The sequence below is a fragment of the Microtus pennsylvanicus genome, chromosome 3 (assembly GCF_037038515.1).
Source record: "Microtus pennsylvanicus isolate mMicPen1 chromosome 3, mMicPen1.hap1, whole genome shotgun sequence".
Taxonomy (NCBI): domain Eukaryota; kingdom Metazoa; phylum Chordata; class Mammalia; order Rodentia; family Cricetidae; genus Microtus; species Microtus pennsylvanicus.
Genome location: NC_134581.1, coordinates 11,354,096 through 11,368,299, shown reverse-complemented (window position 1 = coordinate 11,368,299; position 14,204 = coordinate 11,354,096).

The window sequence follows — 14,204 nt, the reverse complement described above, 5'->3', positions numbered from 1 at the left end:
CCCACATATTGTCCTTTTAACATTTAAAGTTTGTTTAAATGGCTTTTAAAACTTTCTTGGAATACTGGAAGAAAAGACAGAAGTCTATAGAGACTAGTGTTTGGAGTACAGGCTGTGTTCTCTGCATCCCAGCTCTGAAGAATAGTCTAGATCGCTGCTTGCTGAGTGATTGGCAGACTGGGGCCCCCTGGGAGCGCAGTCTCCTAGGCAGTTAGATTCACTCTCTTTGGGAAGCCTGGGGCTAGGAGGCAATATTTAGAACAATACTTGATGTAAAATACCAAGAAGAATTGTTAGTGAAACAGAACAGTGCAAGGCAAAACTCAGCAGATCCTCAAACTCAAGGGACCATGACAGGTGGAAATAGAATTACTTGTGAAACCTTAGGGAACTCCTGGCTTGTCCCAAGTCCCCAGGACGCAGAGGGGCAAGGAACAAATGCTGCAAACTAGCAGTAATGAATGTTGATTATTAAGTGTTGTAGATAAGTGTCTCTCCCTTTGTCAATCTATCTCTCTCTCTCTCTCTCTCTCTCTCTCTGTGTGTGTGTGTGTGTGTGTGTGAGAGAGAGAGAGAGAGACAGACAGACAGACAGACAGACAGACAGAGACAGAGAGACAGAGAGAGAGAGACGGGACAGAGACAAAGAGACAGAGAGAAAATATAACTCAGGTGTTATTTTTCAGGAACTGTTCACCTTGCTTTTGAGAGTCTCTCACTGGCCTGGAAGTCACCACTTAGGCTACAGTCCCCAGGGATCTGCCTCCCTCAACCTCCATAGTTCTGGGGTTACAACTGAACACCACCAAGTCTAAGTCTGGTATACTTGAGGTGGAATCTGGGCATTGAGTTCAAGCCCCTTCTATTGCAGGGCAAGCACTTCACTGACTGGCACCTCCCCAGCCTCAGGTAAGTCTATATTTTTTTAGTTTTTAATTTTTTATTATTCTTTCATATATTACATTCAGATTGCAATTTCCCCTCCCTCCTCTCCTCCAGTCCCTCTGTCCACCTCCCCACCCCTACCACCCACTCCTCCTCTGTTTCTCTTCAGAAAAGGCAGGCCTCCCATGGATATCAACCAAACATGGCATATCAAGTTGCAGTACAACTAGGTACCCCCACTCATATTAAGACTAGATGAGGTGACCCGGTGGGAGGGAAAGGGTCCCAAAAGCAGGCCAAAGGTTCAGAGACAGTCCCTGCTCCACTGTTAGAAGTCTTGTAAGAAGAGCAAGCTATACATATGTCCAGAGGACCTAGCTCAGACCCATACAGGCTCCATGATTGTCACTTCAGTCTCGGTGAGCCCCTCTGAGCCCAGGTTAGTTGATTCTGTGGGTTTTATTGTGGTAATATTCTGATATATTCATAGATCATTGTCTATCCTAATTGTCATGAGAGAGGCTTCATTCAACGACTGATGGAAACAGACCAGAGCCCCACAGCCAAACATAAGGTGTAGTTCAGGGAATCCTGCCTGGCTACGGCCAATCAGCATTTTATTAAACAAGTACAAGAAGCAAATCTTCACAGGGTAAAACCATTGTCCCACAGCAAAAAGTCACTTCTTGTGGAGGTCATTTTGGTTTTTGGTTCCAGAAGGAGAACTGGTGAAGGGAACAGGAAGCTGGAGCAGAGAACTGTGAGATTACTTTATCAAACATAAGAATTAAGTAGAAAGACTGAACTGGAAGTGAGAGAAGGCTACTAACTCTTGAAGACCCACCCCTCAGTGACACATTTCCTTCAGCAAGGCTGTGCTTCCTAAAGGTTCCATAAACTCCCAAAAATTGTCGCCAACTAGGGACAATGGAGCCCATGAGAGGCGAGGGGATAATTCATATTCATTCCACCACAGAGCTATAGTATAATTTTAATCAGGAAAATCTATGATTTAGCATTATCCTAAGAATAATAGATGTGTGCACACAAAGGGTGTGCTATGCAATTGTGCTTGTAATAGGAAAAGTATAAGCAAAATAACTGTCAATAAGCTGGACGGTGGTGACGCATGCCTTTAATCCCAGGACTTGGGAGGAAGAGGCAGGCAGATCTCTGTGAGTTCGAGACCAGCCTGGTCTACAAGAGCTAGTTCCAGGACAGGCTCCAAAACCACAGAGAAACCCTATCTCAAAAAAACAAAAAAAAGAAAAAAACTGTCAATAAGCAGAGACATTCTTCCACTGAAGGATGCCATCTTACCAGTAAAATCACAAGGGGATCACTTAGTTACGTTCTGACAGGAAAGTCTTCAGTATGCACACTGTTATATAAAAATAAATCAAATAGTTGGGTCTTTAATCCCACTACTTGGGAGACAGAAGTAGGTAAACCTCTGAGTTCAAGGCCAACCTGGACTATACTGTGAGTTTCAGGCCAGTCAGAGCTACATAGTGAGACTGTGTTATAGGAGGCCGCTTGTTTGTTTCCAGCTGCTCAGCCCCGAAATAATCACACATTAACCATAGTATTTGCAATCCTGTTTGGCCAATAACTTAGGCGTATTTCTAGCTAACTCATACCTTAAATTAACCCATCTCCACTAATCTATGTATAACCATGTGGCTGTGACTTACCTGGCAAAGTTCCTACCGGCATCTGTCTCTGGTGGAGCTACATGGTGTCTCCTGACTCTGCCCTCTTTCTCCCAACACTCAGCCTAGCTTTTCCCTCCTAGTTCTGTTCTGCCCTGCCATAGGCTCAAAGAAGTTCCTTATTAATCAATGATAATCACAGTATACAGAGGGAAAGCTCACATCAAGACTCTGTTTCAAACAAACAAGTTATCACACACTTAGCATTTGTAGATTCTTAGTTAAAACAGCAACAAAACAGAGAAATATCTGTAATACATATTACGCATGACTTACCATGTAGCCTGAATCATCTATCCCCTTCAATCTTTCCACAGCTCTTTTTAATTTATTCCAGTATCATTTGCATATAGTCAAATGTGAAAACTAAAGTTCAAAGGCATTGTGTAAATGAGCACACACGCACGCTTGCACACGCACACACATACACACACACACACACAGAGAGATACACCATGTAGACTAAGAATTTGAAGAGTTCAATATCCAAGAATGCTTTTTAATTTCTATTTCTTTTTTGTTTCCTTTGGAACAAAGTCAATTATCACAGGTTGACCTTGAACTCTCTATATAGCTGAGGGTAACTCTGAACTTCTGATCTTCCTACCTACATCTCCCATGGTCTGGGTGTGTGTCACAGGTCTGGTTTAGAAGGTTTCTTTATGGGCTTTTCCAGTTATCCCTATCTGTGACTAACCAGTGGTTCATTGCTCTTGCTTCCAGCCCCAAACATTTCCGTGCCTGCATTTTGAGTAGCATACAGATGGAATCAGGCACTGTGCACTTTTCTGTTTCTGGTTCTTTCACTCATACAACACATTTGGGATTCGTGCTTGCTGCCCTGTGTGTCAGTAGGCCTTCCTCTGCATCACTGAATACCACTCCAGTGGGAGACGCTCTATCATTTGTTTGGCCATTGTCCTGTTGATGGACACTTGGGTTGTTTCCAAAATTTTTGTGAAAGCTTCATTAATTTTTGCAAACAAGCTGCCCCATCTGTTTTGCCCTCTTTCTGTTCCCAACAGCCCCCTCCATGCTACTCCCTCTCCAGACTTTGCCCAAGCCCAGATGTCATTCCTGACCACAGGAAACCTCATTACCACTTTTCTCTATTTGTCTCCCTCCATATAATTTAAATTTAAAGTCAAACTTAACTTTCAAATAACTTAAAGCAACACACAGGCGCAGCGCCAGGACCCACCATTTCCCAGTGGCAGAACTCCACAGCCTAAATGAAAACCTAGAGAAAAACAAAGATAACATCAGGTATTTCCCTGCCTGCTACTTGCCTGTACTATAGCTCTGGATGTGATGTTGGGTATACACATAGAATATTCACTTCATAGACTTCATAGGAGCTCAGCAGTGTGATGAGAGATACCCCTTTATCAACAACAACATCATTACTTTGATGCCAGCTCCTGAGCTGGAGGCTCATACTAGAATTCCACAGGTGCTTTCATACCTAATTAGCTATTATGACCTAAGAAACTGACTCAGTTTTAATGTATACAAAATCAAACTATTAGTTCTTATTGATATTTGAAGTTTAGGAAAGACACAGTCCATTGTGCTTTTAATTTAATTCTGTCCAATTCATGACTTTGCATTTAATTCTACAAGTTTCCACTATCAACCATCATCCTTTGACCATTTCAAGGCATTATGACAACATAATAGGCAGTTACTAATGGTTATTTTTTTCCTTGATAAGCAAGTGTCATGAAAACAGGGACTTTGCATCTTGGTAAGTACCTTATTCTCATCCCTATAAGAATGCCCATTCAGTGGGCTTCCAGTATGTATTTATGAGTGCACTCATGAGCTCGGTTAACACTTGCTTAGTCATGGGTAACCCTGAGACTTAATGCTACCAATCACAAGTTGAAGATCCAAAGTCCATCCTCCTTCCCTCTGTTTACATGTCTGTCTTAGTGTGGCCAGAAGTGACGCCCCTTCTGCTCAACAGACCATCTAATGACTTTGAGTTTAGGAACATTCTTCCTTCTCCTAAGATGACATTCCTCAGCAAAGTCAGAGCCCCTTCAACTAGGTAGAAAAGAAGCTCAGCTAAAAGTCCTTCTGCTGAGCACCCAACAGCTTCTATTTCCCTGAGACGTCATGCTGTTGACAGCATTTAATTCAGATGAGAAGCGACACCCACATCCTGATGGCTCAGCTTCCAGCAAAAGGCTAGTGACAAGTTCCATTACACAGAACAGTGAGCCAGGTGTCCTAGAAAAACTCCAGCCTCTCAACTCCCATCTACTTAATTAGATTCTCTCTGCAGAGCTGCTGGGTTTCTTCCTCTGTAGCAAGCTCCGAATTCTGCTCTTAAAATGTGTGATGCTTCGATGATGCTATTCTGCAATGGCAGAGTGGAAGTTGGGGACCATGGAATAGCAGAGGTCAGTTGACAAGAAGGAAAAAGGGAAGAGGATTTGGTAGATGAAGAGATGACCATAAAACCGACCCATCTCCAACCTTAGCAAAACATGCTTTTACTTCGATTGCATGTGTGTCTGTGGTATACATGTGTGTATGTATGCATATCCTTGTATGTGTAGGAACTTACTCAAGTGTATGTTTGCATGCACATGTTTATGTTCATGAAAGCCTGAGGCTGATATTTTCCCTAATGCTCTACACATTATGTACTGAGGCAGGCCATCTTCCTGTCCTCAGAGTCCTAGCTAACCAGCTTGTCCAAGGGTCCTGTCTCCACCATGTCTACCTGGTTTTTCCATGCGTTCTGGGAATCCAGCCCAGTTCTCACTATTACATAAGTGCTTTACCAACAGAGCCATCTCCCCAGCCCCCAGGATTCATTCTGTTTAAAGGCACCAAAGACAAAGTTTTATTTTGACTTAGGGTTCTGAATAGAGGTCCCATAATGGAGAGAAAGCCATGGAAACAGGAAGCCAGAGCAGGAAGCAGGCTGATCAAATGTCATCAACACTGTTGGAAACAGAGAGCAAACTGGAAGTGGGCTGAGGTAATAAACCCTCAAAGTCCCCAACGCCAGCAGTGACATGATTCCTCCAACAAGACTCCAACTCCTAGAGGTTCCATAACTTTCACAAACAATAACATCAACTAGGGACCAAGTGTTCAACTAGCTGACCCAATGGGAGACATTTCTCACTGGAAACCCAGCAAACAAGCTTCTCTGATAGTCTGAAGACCACTTGGTTGTGTATGTAGGAAGCATTAAATGAAACTGTTATTAACCCTAGACACCTTGACTTTAATTTCCTTCCTGGTTGTCTAGGAAGTGGGAGAGATACTTGAGATCTTTCTCAAGCAAAGAGAACTTGATGAGAAACTATGACAATAATGGAGACTCGAACCAGTCAAGAGACAGGCTAGGTTTATCAAGGCCTTTGTGACTGATAACAATAAGCTGACATTAAAATGTGTGTACATGTACATGTGACTGTATGCATAAACATGTATATCTACATGTGTGTAAGTACATATGCATGCAAGTGTGTGTGCCTGCATGAGTGTCTGCATGCATGTCTATGTATACACATGGGCATGTGTGTATATGCATACATGTGCATGTGCTAGAGCAAACCACATACATTTAGAAAGCTTCCTTAAGCTTTCAGAGCAGAAAGGAGGGTTCTGTGGTACACATCAAACTCAACACAAGGAAAAATCACTAACATTCTTGTGACAATGACACGTACTTTCCCATAAAAAACCAAGCTTTATTTAATGGCTAATGAGAAACAGCTCAGAAAATTTAACTGCTGGAAAGAGCATGCTTTGCATGGGAAGATTCTTATGTGGCTTCTATCACCACAAAGAGAACTCAGTTTTCCACCAATCACACTACTGGACAAATACATCCTTAGTAAGGACTAACATCTCAAGGTGGGTTAAGCTGGAGCAACTCAGATATCAGTCCAATAGGCAGGTGTACATTCAAGGATTTTGTAGCACACTCAAGGAGAAGTGGGACTCCTGCTGGCTAAGAAGGATTGTAGACTAGAGTGGCCCCTTCCTTGTTAATCACCATTGAGAAGCTGAACTAAAGCATCCCAAGGACATAACATAGATTACCATTAAGTGGTATCTTGTGACTCATAAGGCAAAGCCACAGAGTCGAGTAAACCAATTAACTTAAGATAAAATAGAGAGAAGAAGCTGTCATAGGGGACCTAAGTCCTCCAGTGAAGGAAGCCTTTCTATAGATTTTGGTTTCAGGGCATTCCATGTGAGGCTTGAGGGTAGGGGCTATCAGATGACCAAGATAAAAAAAAGCAGGAATGATTTACATATACTACATATTGAGGTCCTGAGTGGTTGGAATGTTCTGGCAGCTGCAGGAACTAGGGGGTCTTCAGCAGGGAAAATAAAAGAGGGAGCTCACCGAAAAGGAACTTTCTGGTTCTAAGAACCATTCCTGACCCTTCCTACTCCTAGCAGTAAGTGCCTTGGCCTGTGAGGGCCAGAAAGTGAGTCGTGGTTGTGTGAAGAGATGAACCTGAGATTGGATGTGACAAAGCACCAGAGACATATTCAACCTCCATCCCACTATGGTCCTCAGCCAAGTTTTCCAGTGTGCACATAGGGACCACAATAGTACTGAAGCCCAAAACTTGAAGTGGCCTCTGGGTTTGAAGCCCTCTGCCCCACCTTTCATAAGGCTCTTTTGAGAAAGAATGACAGGGGGCTGGAGAGATGGCTCAGAGGTTAAGAGCACTGGCTGCTCTTCTAGGAGACCTGAGTTCAATTCTCAGCAACCGCATGGTGGCTCTATAAAGAGATCTGGTGCCATCTTCCAGCTTGCAGATATACATGTAAGAAGAACACTGTATTCATAGCAAATGCACAAATCATTTTTAAAAAGAGAGAAAGAATAACAGAAACCGGTAGAGCAAGGCATGCTAGCTCACACTGAAAAGGCCAGGACTTGGGAGGAACTTTGTAGCATGAGACAAGCTGCAAATTCCAAGCTATCCTGGGCTAACAAGTGAAACTCTGTCTCAAAAATAATCAAAGCAACTTCAGACACCCTGCCCACAGAATGACGCTGCTGGTTAAAGTTAAAGCATCCCTGTATCACCTTCATCCAAGAAGGAGCTTTCAGTCCTACTTTAGGCCGAGTTGGGTTACTGTCTCTTTCAAAGACCCTGCAGTGGTAGAAGTGGTGAGAACTCACACAAAAAGAGGCAGAGAGAAACATCAGAATGCCGAAGTAAATGGAAGCTGACTACTTTTGCTCCGATAATCCCCACATTTCCACTTGGTGGGGGGAATGGTGCTTCAAACCTTCACGGAGCCATCCTAAGTCACGACAGAAGGGCTTCTCTTTCCAATTGAATCAGGATCAAATGTCAAGTTCATCTCCTGGCACTTAAGCAACTGCTAGTCATTAAGGAAGAGATAGCACACACCCACACATGTGATAATGACGGATTACTGATTTTAATTGATGTGGTGTCAGTTCAGCATAACATCTTCCGTTTTTATTCACCGAGCAAGGCTGAGCATCCATCACCGTTACAAGTAGACTGCTTCTAAGGTCGGAAATGCATTGTTCAAAGGCAATATGCATGTGTCTCCTGTGGCTAACAGAAGCCAGGAGGGTGTGAAGAAGAACAGTAGGAGATTCGCGCACTCAAGCTGCGATTCCCCTCCCCTTAACTTGTGGGTGGCTTTGGCATATGCTGCTGACATCTCTGAGTCTATGCTTTTCACGCACAAAGTAGAGGCTGTGTGGGATTCGTGTCACGACAGGTTAGAAAGTGAACTCACGAAAACCTGGCTCTTGGCCACCTAGATAATTCCAAGAAAGTTTAGGTGTTTCTAATAATCCTCAGTACTCACAAAGTCCCTTAGAGAATGGATGGAATTGAAAGGAAGGCAAAAATGTCCATCATTCTATAAACTCCTTTCCAAGTCTCTGGGTCCAGTCTTGCCAGCACTACCAATCCAGGCTCAGCCTCCCATCCTCAGTAGCCCAACTACAAGCAATAAGTCATGGTGAGAAGTTGAGTAAGGAGACTCAGTTAGTGGAGCCACCCTGGGAAGAGAAACAAAGAAGTGTAGTTACCTTCAGGTCCATCTTCCGGTTTAGGTTTAAACAGAGGGCAAGAAGTATACACTGCTACGCGGCTCTGATGAAGATGCGACCTGGGTCTGACATGTCAAAAATGCACAGAACAATATTTACCGAAGACAAATTCCTTCTCTTGCTGGCATGGGTTTCACGGTTTTCCTTCTCAAGAACATGAGATTCCTGGGGAAACTCCAGTTCTTTGGGAACCATTGTTTAATAGTCTGATAACCAAGTGGAGAGACACAGCATCTATTTAGGTCATCATCACTGACTCCAGTCAAGATGATTACACTCTGCCTTAGTCAGGGTTTCTATTGCTGTGATGAGACACCACGACCACAACAAATCTTATAAGGAAAACATGTAATTGGGGTTGGTTTACAGTTCAGAGATGTAGTCCATTATCACCATCGCCATGAGCACGGCACCAGACATAGTACTGGCTACACCTTGATCAGAAAACAATGGGAGTGGACTGAGGCACTGGGCATGGCTTGGGCAGATATGAGACCTCAAAGCCCACCCCCACGGGGACACACTTCCTCTAATAATGCCATACCTACTCCAACAAAGGCATACTTCCTAGTAGTTCCACTCCCTATGAGCTTATAGGGGCCAATTACCTTCAAGTTTTCACATATGCCTATATTTTCTAACAGCATTTCAGGGACAAATTTGTAAAAATTCAAGTAAGCTGGGAAAAGAAAACTAGAGACATAAAGTGTGCTTTCCCACGTTTTGAATCCCCCGGGAAAAGCCACTAAGAACACAGGACAACATGACGCATTCAAGACATTTCTTCATCATTGCACTGCCTGGGCTTTGTCAACCTGACATAAACTCAAATCATTTGGGAAGAAGGACTTCTTCCCATCAATTGAGAAGATACCTCTGTAAGACTTGTCTGTAGGCAAGTAAGCAAAACACACATCTTGATTAATGATTGATGAAAGAGGGCCCAGTTCACTGGGGGCGGGGCTGCCACCCCTGGGCAGCTGGTCCTAAGAGGTATAAGTAAGCACTGAGCAGGTCACGCAGAGCTAGCCAGTGAGCAGCACTCCTCTGTAACCTTTGCTTCAATTCCTCCTCTAACTCTTCTTCCTCATGGACTCAGAGCTGAAATAAACCCTCTCCCCTGCCCCAAGTTACTTTTATTAATAGTGTTCAGCACAACAGAAAGTAAATTAGTACATCTATATACCAGTAAGTATTGATTTATAAATAAGTTTTCATTCATATTTACATAGCAGATTATGGTGTGAAATGTTTCCTAATCCTTGTTTACTGCACTTAATAAATGGCATTAAAGACGCAGACCTTCTTCAATATCTTAGTATGTGAGATAATCCATGCATGTCGTGTAGGTCAGCAAATGCATCTAAGGACATTTTCTAAGGATGAATGCTTGGCATCTTATCTTTCTTTGTTTTCATGAGCACAGATCCAGTGTGTTTCCAGCTCAAATAATTTGACCAGACCTACTCTTCCAAGGGTGTAAAACTGACTAGTCAAGAGCACTTCAATTTTTCTTAGTAAAGAAAGAATTTATGCTCTTTTAATATCAATACTATTAAATTTTAAATTTCTCAATATAATAAGTGGCAATATCTAACTACAACCTTTACCTAAATATATTTAGAAAGATATATTCATATTTTTTCATTGGTAGCTTTAAAGTTTAAATTTTATAACTTTTCATATCAAAATTTGCCAGTAAAAACATCACATTTTATGCTAAGTTCATAAAATACATTTGATAGTGTGTAAAGTAAATCTTCAATAGAAGTGTATTTTCTACTCCAAGCGGCTCTCCAACTTGTATAGAAGTTCACTGTAATAACTGAAATTTGATTCTGGTGAATTTGGGTTCATCATTTCTTTTTTTCAGGTTTTATTTAGTCATAATGTTATGGGAAACTTCCTTAAGTCAATGGCCTTTGAGAGGCTGGACCGGGTTGGGCGTAGCCTTGGGTACCAAAAAATATGTGGGTCTGCCCACTTGTTCTCTCTCTCCCTGCTCACCACACCTGGATGTTGGATTCCATTCCTGTTCCCCATTGTGATCTGTGACTTCACCTTTAGTAAAGAACCTCTTATTATACCCTTTTTGGAGCTGTGTGGGACTCCTTTTATTCTCGTTCCCCCATCTAATGTGTTCTCCATCAAAAATGCATTTAATATGCTATATCATTTGTTCATTATGTATGATTTAGCTCCTATGTTATTTATCATATATGTTCTGCTAAGATTTCAAAAGTTAGCAAATGAAATATATTATATAGTTGTTCTTTGAATTTTTAGGTTTGTCCTGTTATACACATACAATGTTCTAAGTTTCTGTGTGTGTATATTTATTATTATTTAATTTAAAGTTGATGAAGCCTGAGTCTTATAAACAATGTTTTATCTACTTCAGTAGGATTTATAAATTCAGTTACTCTTAATCGTAATATTTTGTAGATTATTTTTAGATGAAATTTTATTTAACTGAAATTTTATGTTGTATGCAAAGCAAGGGAAATAAGGCTTAGAAAGATAACTCAGTGGCAAAGAATGCTTATCACTCTTGAAAAATGCCCAAGTTTGGTCCCTAGCACCCACAAAGAAGACTCATATCTGCCTGGAACTCCAGCTCCAGGGGATCCAACACCCTTTTCAGCCTCCCAAGGGCAACTGCCTGCATATGGCATATACATATTCACACACACACACACACACACACACACACACACAAATAAAGCTCTAAAAATGTATATTTCTGTTATCAGAAAATTCATAACTTCCAAGTAACAAAATTGAACAATGATAATCCTCCTGAAAATACAATAACTTTCTATTCACTTAAAATATGTGATTTATGTGTGATATGAACATTTGTAAAATTTCATGTTTTCTTTACATAAATATATCTATTTCTTATTAACAGCATATAAAACATTATGCTGGTTAAGTGTACAATTTATGTTCATTTTATTTTCCTTTTCTGTGCTTGCTATTCATACACATGAATTTTCTTAGGAATATTTTATAAAAATTGCAGAGATAATCATAAGTTCTGTTCTCTTAGGACACATGAGCATGATTAATTATATTTATTAGTGTGTTTCTTATCTCAGATGCAATTGTAGACAGCAAAAACCAACAATGATTTTAAGAAAAAATAAGTTCAGGGCAAGGATATTGGCTCCATGTCTGCCTTCCCAGCATTTACGGCACCCAGCAGAGCTGAGAGAACAACAGCTGCTCCCTCAGCCCCTGCAGGACAGAGAATCAGGGAAACCCCTATTTTCACTTCAGGCTCTAGAATTGTATGTAACACCTGAGCATGTGGAGCAGGTGGCTTTGAGCCAGAAAGCTACCTCCACATGGAATGACTTCAGGCCAAGTTTGGATAAAAGTTCCTATCATGGAATTGGGGAGACAGATCAGTTATTACTGTGCTTGCTACTCAGGCATAAGGGCCTGTGCTTGATCCCCAGACCCTGGATCATGTCTGCTGTTTAGTTTTCTGTCAACTTGATACAAACTAAGGTCATCTGGGGAACAGGAACCTCAGCTGAGGATGCTCTCTTCAGACTAGTCCGAGGGCAAGTCTGTGGAACATTTTTTTGAATAATGGTTAATACGGGAGGGCCCAGACCAACGTGGGTAGTGCCACCCCTAGGCACCCAGAGGTGACCCCGGGCTGTATGAAAGAGGTATGAATGTGAGCCTGAGGGCAAGACATGAAGCCATATTCCTCCATGGCTTCTGCTCTCCAGTTCCTGTCTCTAGGTTCCTGCTTGGAGTTCCTGCCCTGACTTCCGTTATGGATGTAATATAAGTTGTAAAATTAAAGCAACCCTTTCCTCCCCAGCTTGCTTTCAGCCATTGTGCTTGTCGTAGCAATAGAAAGCAAAGAAGAGTAGTATGTCAAAAAAGAACAAAAAAAAGACTCGTGCCATTGTAATCCCAGGGCTAGATAGGTATAAGGTCAATTTCTAGAGCTCACTGGTCAGACATTACGTTCTAATCAATGACACGCAATTGTAAGTTAAATATAGAAGTTTCCTCAGTAAGTAGGACACCATTCCATAGAATGATGCTGCCCCTATTTAAGGTAGATCTTCCTATCTCAACCCAATCTAGAAACTTCCTCACAGACACTCTCAGTGGTTTGTCTGTCTCCTAGATCACTATACTCTATTATGCCAAGTTTGTCAATAAAGATTTACCATTACAGGATAAAATGTGAGTAAACATATGTGAAAATTTAATAGAGAACATTACCACAATTGATGGAGCCATGATGAATACTGAGGGCAATTCAAACGCATGCATAGTAGTGCTCTTAAGAGGGAAAGGGCTGAAAGAAACTAAAGCTGGTTGAGTTTCCCACTGTAAGAAGAGAGAGTGGCAGTACTTGTGTCCCAACTTTGCCATACTCTGCACTATGACAAATGCACAAAAACTTAGGCCTTCATTAGCTTTAACTGTCACCTTGACACAGCCTAGTGACACATGGGAAGGAAGTCTCAATTGATTGTTAATTGATGTAGAAAGGCCCACCCCACTGTGGGCAGTACTGTTCCCTAGAAAGTAGTCCTTACTTGTATAAGAAAGCTAGCTGAGTATAAGCCAAACTATCTAAGAATCAACATCCTCCAGTGTTTCCACCACACCTCCTTGACTCTAAATACGTCCCTTGATCAAAAGCAATGCTCTGTAGAACAGCAAGCATGCTTGCCTTCAAGCCCCTCCACTGACTTTGTGCCTTGACACCTCTCAAGGATGCACTGTCACCTGGAATGGTAAGCCAAGTAAACCACTTCCTCCCCTAAGTTGCTTCTGGTCTCGTGGCTTGTCATAGAATCAGAATGAAAACAGACAACCATCAGCTAAGAGCTATTGAGTCCAGATCTGGAAGCCTTAATATTTGAAGAGTGGACATTGGGAAAATGACCACATAAGATCACAGAGGTTAGGGGAATCTAATTCTGTGTCTTACAGGATCTTGGATATTTCAGTGATGATAGACAGTTAAAACTGCTATGGGCACTATTAACCAGCTGAAGAAAAGACCTGGTAGACAAATGGTCTTCCCGTATTCCTTCAGGTTATAATACATAGAACTGACATCAATCAGAACCTCACACTGACTTGAAATCATTTTTCCACAGGAACTCTCTTTCAAGGGTAGACCATTTAATTATGCATCCCCTTTTAATTATACATGCTTTTGCACAGGTTCACATAGCACCTAGGGTTAATTTTCACAATTTTCTATTTAATTTTTTATTTTTTTTAATTTTTTTTTATTGAGAAAAGGAGAAAAAAAAGTTTCCACCTCCTCCCAGCCTCCCATTTCCCTCCCCCTCCTCCCACCCTTCTCCCCCTCCTCCCACCCTTCTCCCCCTCCCCCCACTCCTTTCCCCCTCCCTTTCCAGTCCAAAGATCTGTCAGGGTTCCCTGCCCTGTGGTAAGTCCTAGGTCCTCCCCCCTCCGTCCATATCTAGGAAGGTGAACATCCAAACTGGGTAGGCTCCCACAAAGCC